The sequence below is a fragment of the Capricornis sumatraensis genome, chromosome 8 (genome assembly GCF_032405125.1).
Source record: "Capricornis sumatraensis isolate serow.1 chromosome 8, serow.2, whole genome shotgun sequence".
NCBI classification, from domain to species: Eukaryota; Metazoa; Chordata; class Mammalia; order Artiodactyla; family Bovidae; genus Capricornis; species Capricornis sumatraensis.
The window spans coordinates 88,000,311-88,008,033 of NC_091076.1; the positions used below are offsets into that span (position 1 = coordinate 88,000,311).

The 7,723-nt window shown below is 38.8% G+C and overlaps 1 non-coding gene and 1 pseudogene across 1 annotated transcript; one reads left to right on the forward strand and one right to left on the reverse strand.

The window, feature by feature from the left end:
* The first annotated feature begins 5,892 nt into the window (after positions 1–5,892).
* TRNAE-CUC (transfer RNA glutamic acid (anticodon CUC)) lies at positions 5,893–5,965 on the forward strand. Its single transcript has one exon. It is a non-coding gene; the product is annotated as a tRNA-Glu (tRNA).
* Positions 5,966–7,326: 1,361 nt separating this feature from the next.
* On the reverse strand, positions 7,327–7,481 carry LOC138082854 (large ribosomal subunit protein eL39-like; annotated as a pseudogene).
* Positions 7,482–7,723: the final 242 nt, after the last annotated feature.

Sequence of the window (7,723 nt, forward strand, 5' to 3'; positions counted from 1 at the left end):
CAAAAATAATAAATAATACAGTTGCCAATATTTGGGGGCATTTACTATGTCCCAAGCCTGTGTTGTCTTACCTGGTTACTCAGGAGGCAGGCACTACCGCTACTACTACTACTTTTACTATTATTTATTATTATTATTGGAGAAGGAAATGGCAACCCACTCCAGCGTTCTTGCCTGGAGAATCCCAGGGATGGGGGAGCCTGGTGGGCTGCCGTCTATGGGGTCGCACAGAGTCGGGACACGACTGAAATGACTTAGCAGCAAAGTAGTATTAGGCTTTCTTCTGACATGTAGTTCACTTAATTGGAATCTATTTTAAGTCTTTAATATTTGTTTGAGTGAGTCTAGGACTTCTTTTGGAGAAGGAAATAGCAACCCACTCCAGTATTGCTGCCTCGAGAATCCCATGGACAGAGGAGCATGGTGGCTACAGTCCGTGGGGTCACAAAGAGTCGGACACGACTGAGTGATTGAGCATCAGCAGCAGCAGCATAATTATTATTATTTCTGTTATACAGATGAAGAAACTGAGGCAGCTGAGACAGCCAGCTAGAGGCAGAGCCAGAATTCAACTCAAGCCATCAGACTTCATAACCATGCTTCATTTTTTTGGTTTACTGTCAAAGAGAAGCGATAACCCCAGGCAATCCGAAAATAATTCTAGTCAAATTTCTCCTGTTTACTTGAGAGAACTGTACTTTATGTAAATCCAAAAGATTTAAGTTGAAACATCAAGTATGGAGTGAGAATAAGCCTCTCTTGGGCTCATATTAAAATGGATAGAAAGAAATCACCTAGTCTTGGGTTTTCAAATTGTGAGTCATGGCTCATGGAAGAGAGGTGTAAAACATTTAGTGGATTGTGACCAGCACTTTAAAAACTGAAATACAATAGATCGGTTAAACATTAGACGACACAAAGACCCAGCACATATTTTTTCTCTCTCGCCGTGTTACACACATAATATGTATCAACACACACACACTATAAATATACTTCATAACCATACTTCATTTTTCGGTTTACTGTCAAAGAGAAGCAATAACTCCAGGCAATCCAAAGATAATTCTAGTCAAATTTCTCCTGTTTACTTGAGAGAACTGTACTTTATGTAAATCCAAAAGATTTAAGTTGAAACATCAAGTATGGAGTGAGAATAAGCCTCTCTTGGGCTCATATTAAAATGGATAGAAAGAAATCACCTAGTCTTGGGTTTTCAAATTGTGAGTCATGGCTCATGGAAGAGAGGTGTAAAACATTTAGTGGATTGTGACCAGCACTTTAAAAACTGAAATACAATAGATCGGTTAAACATTAGACGACACAAAGACCCAGCACATATTTTTTCTCTCTCGCCGTGTTACACACATAATATGTATCAACACACACACACTATAAATATACTTCATAACCATACTTCATTTTTCGGTTTACTGTCAAAGAGAAGCAATAACTCCAGGCAATCCAAAGATAATTCTAGTCAAATTTCTCCTGTTTACTTGAGAGAATTGTACTTTATGTACAATTGTACTTTATGTACTATATATATACATATATAATATATACCTACAGGACTGATCAAAAACAGTTGGAAACCACTGATCTAGCTATCTTTTCTGCCTGCCCAAGACTACAGTCAAATCATTTCATCTCGGTGAAGCTGCCTTTTGTTTTGAGATCCTACTAATGTGGCTTCCACCTCTTTTCCCTCCTCTTAGTCATTACTTTTCTTTGAGTGACCCATGCTGCTGAGAATGTCATCTCAGGTCTAAATTAAATTCTTCAAGCTATACCCATTCCTCTCCCTTTTTTGGAGCCAAGAATTGAGATTTCTTTTTTGTGACAGAACCTGTGATTAAAACAGTAAGTTTTTTTTTTTAATCTAATTTGCTTATCCCATATTGTTTTTTCCTCTAAACCTCAGAGGTTGGAGTTACATTGAGAAATGACAGACATTAACTAGCCTTAATTTGTATTTGACTTTTGGAGAAGTTAAATAACTTATCTCAGTTCACACAGCTAATAAGAGGAAGACCTAGGATTTGACTCCAGGACAGCAAGCTTTCAACCACTATGTTATGCAAAAGAAATACCACCCCCCGACCCAGCATGGAGGGCTGAGATCACAAGCATGATGTCTGGGACGCAGATGAACTGCATAGACAAGAATGTGTGTTGAGCTGGATTGTAGGAGCTGCTACATTACAGAAATGTTTGCGTTCCAGAGTGTTGGCGGTCCCGTGACAATGCCTTTGGAGGTGGGTCTTTGATGTCTGTACTGCTCTGTTACACTGAGAGTAAATGTGTTGTAGTGTGAGACACTGGGTTAGATCTCAAAACAACTCTGAGATGCTTATTATTATCCTCACATAGTAGAGGAAGAAACTGAGGTTCAGGTTGGTCCACAGCGAATGAACAGCTGAGATGCAAATTGGGTAGTAAAATTATCATTAACACTTAACTGAAGTCTCACTACATAACAGCCACTATGTTAAACTACTTCCATATATTATCTCATGTACTTGTCTCAAAGACTTATCAGCTGAGTTCCCAAGTTAAGGAAAGATGAAGGTGCCTAAGTTAAGACAGTGAATGTAGGCAGAGCCAAGAGTCAAGCTTTGTTCTGTCTGTCTGTCTACAAAGACCTTGCCCTTCACCACTCTAAGCAGAGAATGCCTGACCTTTTCCTGGATCACAGAAGCAAAGTGAATTTAAAAATAGAAAAAAAATCACAGCCATAAAAGAGTCTAAATGGTGTAGTGCTTAGTACTCAATAAACATTGGCCCTTATTTCTTCTAGCTATCTATTGCTGCTAAGTTGCTGCTAAGTCGCTTCAGTCATGTCCGACTCTATGTGATCCCATAGATGGCAGCCCACCAGGCTCCCCCGTCCCTGGGATTCTCCAGGCGAGAACACTGGAGTGGGTTGCCATTTCCTTCTCCAATGCATGAAAGTGAAAATGAAGATGCTCATTTGTGTCCGACTCTTCATGACCCCATGGACCGTGGCCTACCAGGCTTCTCCGTCCATGGGATTTTCCAGGCAAGCGTACTGGAGTGGGGTGCCATTGCCTTCTAGAGTTACACTGTTACAATCATTGATCATATATTGAGCTGTACATTTGATCAACTGCTTCAAGTCTAGCCTAGCTATCTACTGGTACATAACAAATCACCCACAAACTTGGCATGGTTGTTGATGTCGCCTAGATAAAATGAAAATGGTATCTAGAGGACAGAGCCAAACCTGGTCCTGTAGCAAATCCCTCCTGAAGGAGGGTGGCCACCACAGTGTTGGAGGTCATCCCTCCCCCACATCCTTGGTCACTTGGGCAGCCCCTGAGGATCTGTTGAGTGAACAGTTCATATGCTTGAAGGATGACAGTGCCACCATCACCCCTGATGAAGTCTGCTTTCTCTCTTTGCCTCCATTCCTTACCAGACATCTCTGATAAAGGATAGAACCTGAGGGTCCACCCAATTTGCCAAATGTTGGCAGTTCTCTTAGCAATAAAGGATGTCTCAGCCACCAATTGGTCCTTTCTGCACATTTTTCCAGACATTTAGGCCATAGTCAGTGGTCTAGCCATTTGGTCCAACCAATGGTGGCAACAACAACTCTTTACTCAAGATCACCTCTTTTGGGATAAAGAACTCTGGGAATGTTCTGGCTTCACAGATGCCTCAAAACAAATCAAAGTCAGACATGTCACTGTACATACTACAGCCACAATACAAGGCCTCACCAAGATACTCTTTATCCCCTTCAGAGCTCCTGACAGTGAGAATGACCAAGACATTCATTTCACTTCTAAAAATACACAGGACTGAACTCTTGGACAAGGCATTCAATAGAACTTTCACCTCCATTACTGGCTTCTGACTGTAAGCCTCATAGAGCACCATAAGGACTGACTTAAACAAGTTCAAATTTAATTAAATGAAATGACACAGTTTAGTTATGAGTCAAACATTGGGGGTGAATTTTAAGAGGGTCCAGGTATGATAATGGCTTGGTCCTCTTGTCATATGATTATAGGCTCATAATCTGACCAAAAAAGTAATTCTTAATATGTTTAAAAGGATTCAAACTTCCGAAGTATGTCCTCTGACCAAAACAGAATTAAACCAAAAATCAGTAACAACAGAGATGACAACTCATCAAAATTTCTGGAAATTAAGCATAACTCACAGATCTTATGAGAAATCACACAGGAAATTAGAAAATATCTTGACCTGAACGAAATTTAATAGTGTAATTTATCATAATGCAGTAAATGTAGCTAAGGCAGTGCTTAAAGGAAAATAATAGCATTAAATTCTTACCTTAGAAAAGATGAAAGGTCCTGGACTTCCCTGGTGGTCCTGTGGTTAAGAATCTGCATGCCAACGCAGAGGACACAGGTTCAATCCCTGGTCTAGGAAGATCCTACATTCTGGGGAGTAACTAAGCCTGTGTGCCACAACTCTTGAGACCAAGTGCTTCAATTACTGAAGCTCACGCACTAGAGTCTATGCTCCACAACAAGAGAAACCATCACAATGAAACCATCAAGAAACAGTAACCCCTGCTTGCTGCAACTGGAGAAAAGCCCACACGCAGTAACGAAGACCCAGCACAGCCAAAAATAAATATAAATAAATTATAAATTATTTTTTAAAAGGAAGAAGAAAGGTCTGACAGCAATACTCTAAACTTGTACCTCAGAAAGTAGAAAAAAATAGAAGAACAAATTAAACCTGTAGTAAGCAGAAGGAAATAATAAAGAGTGGAAATCAATGAAAGAAAATGTATAAACTACAGAAGGGCTTCCCAGGTGTTGCTAGTGGTAAAGAATCCACTTGTCAGTGCAGGAGATGCAAGAGATTCTGATTCCATCTCTGGGTTGGGAAGATTCCCTGGAGTAGGAAACGGCAACCTGCTCCAGTATTCTTGCCTGAAAAATTCCATGGACAGAGGAGCCTGGCAGGCTACAGTCCATGGGGTCACAGTCAGACACGACCGAACACACACACATACATAAACAATAGAGAAAAATCAATGAAACCAAACACTTTTAAAATAGATTAATGTAACTGATCAACCTCTAGGCAGTAGACAGACTGGTTAGGAAAAGAGAAAAAAAAAACCTGAGATGACGTAAATTACCATGATTGGAAATGAATGAGGAAACATCTACAGATCCTAGAGACATTCAAAGAACATTAGGGAATATTGTTGTTCAGTTGCTATGTCATGTCTGACTCTTTGCAACTCCATGAACTGCAGCATGCCAGGCTTCCCTGTTCTTCATTGTCTCCTGGAGTTTGCTCAAACTCATGCCCATTGAGTGAAGCCATCCAACCATCTCACCCTCTGAGAATATTAGAACCAACTCAACAACATAGAATTCCTTTAAAATTCCCTAAAAGACACAAACTTTCAAAGCTTGCTCAAGAAGGAATATATAACCTGAATAGTCTTATGTTCATAAAGAAATGGAACTTATAACTTGTAATGGAACTTAAAAAAAAAAAAATTCCCACAAAGAAAACTACAGGTCTAGATGGCCTCAGTGGTGAATTCTACCAAACATTTTGGAAAGAGTATTTACACAATTCTACACAAACATTTCTAGGAAATACAAGAGGAGGCAATTCTTCCAACTTATTTTATGAGGCCAGCATTACCCTGATATCCAAATGACAAAAAAAAAAAAAATTAAAAACCAAATCAAACAGACAAACAAAACCTCAAATCAATAATCTTCATGAACTTAGATATAAAAAGGCTTAACATTTAAGCAAATTGAATGCAATAGTAAATAAAAAGGCTGATATACCAAAATCAAGGGGGGGTTCATCCTGAAAATGCAAAGTTAGTTTAACATTTGAAAAATAAATATAGGGAATTCCTTGGTGGTCCAGTGGTTAGGACTCCAAACTCTCACTGCTGAGGGCCCAGGTTCAATTCCTGGTCTGGGAACTTAAGTCCCACAAGCCGCATAGTGTGGCGCACACACACACACACACCAATGTAATTCAATTCACAATATCAAAAAACTAAAAAAGATAGAGACATAAAAACTACTTAATGAAATTTACCATCCATTCTTGACAAAAACTCTCAGCAAACTAGGAACAAAAGGGAAATTCCTCAATTTGATAAGGAGCAACTAATAAAACTTATACCTGTTAGCATATCTAATACTGAAAGAATGAATGCTTCTCCATGAGATCAGGGCAAGACAAGGTTATCTGCTCTCACGACTAACACTGAATTGCTTGTCCTACGCAGTGAAATAGGCAAGAGAAATAAGAAGCATATAGATTGGAAACAAATAAAACTATCTTTATTTACAGATCATCTATGTTGAAAATCCTAAGAAATCTGCTTTAAAGACTCCCACTATAGCAAATAAGAGATATTAACAAGGTCACAGAATACAAGTGAAATATATACCAACTATATAACCCAGCAATCCCACTCCTAGGGATTTCACTAAGAGAAGACATCTATCCACGTGAAGATTTGTAGTTAATGTTTACGGCAACTTCGTTTATAACAGTGCCATACTGGAAACAATCCCAATGTCCAACATTCAGTAAACTGATAAATAAATGTTGTATGCCTATAAAAAGGGATAAATACACTCAGCCTTAAAAGGAAACCAATTACTGAAACATACAATATGAAAAAAAAATCTCAAAGTTAGCATGCTAAATGACAGAAGCTGGAGAAAAATACTACTTTCTGAATAATTACACTTAGATGAAAGTCTACAAAGATCAAGTTAACAGGGACAAGATTATAGTTCAGCAGTGGCTTTGGGATGGGTGGGAAGCAGACTGACTACAAAAGGACATCAGGAAATTTTTGTGGGGATAGAAATAGTTACAGGACTATAAACATTTATTAAAAATCATTGGATTACAAACTTTAAACTGGTAAATTTTATTATATATAAAGTATACTTCCATAAAGCTAACAAAAAATACTGAAGGAAAAAAAGTCCCACTTTCTATGAACCTGAATCTCTTTAATCTATACAAATAGCCTGTTATAAAAATAGCTTCAGATTTATAGAAAATTTGTCTTTAATTAGCCCTATACACTACCTCAGGATCTTTGCACTACTGTCTCTGCTAGGAACACTTTTTTTTTCCACCAATTCCTAGATTTATTACTAAACCAACACACTAGCAAAGAAGAAACACCAACAGAAAGAGAAAAATCATCATCCAGGGAAACATAGCCAACTGCTCAGACAGTAGTGATGTTCTCAGAGTGATATGGTAAAAGGCAAGTAACCTTGACACCGAGTGCCACTTCATAGGCGAGGTTCCTCATAGAGCCAGCCTTGTTCTTCTCCTGTGTCTTTTCTTGGAGTTGGACCTGATTTTATTACCCTTTTCATTCGAATCCATTGAAGAATGGATTGATGATTCTTTTGTTTCACGACCAGGAATCACTTGACCCTGAAAGTCTTGTGAAAAGCCATGACGAGGAGCAAATTCAGCCGCACACAGGATGGTGGAGATGAGAAGAGAGTTGCCAGGAACACCCTTGTCTTCTGTGCTTCTACCTGATAACCCTTTACCTGTCTTTCGGGTCTTAGTTGCAATATCATGGCGTTATAAGACAATTTCTGTGAACCTTACAGACAACTTCCATGAATTTCTTCCAAATTCTCTACCATAGAGCCTGGCTTGTTCTTTTCTCAAGCACTTCATGTGACTCTGT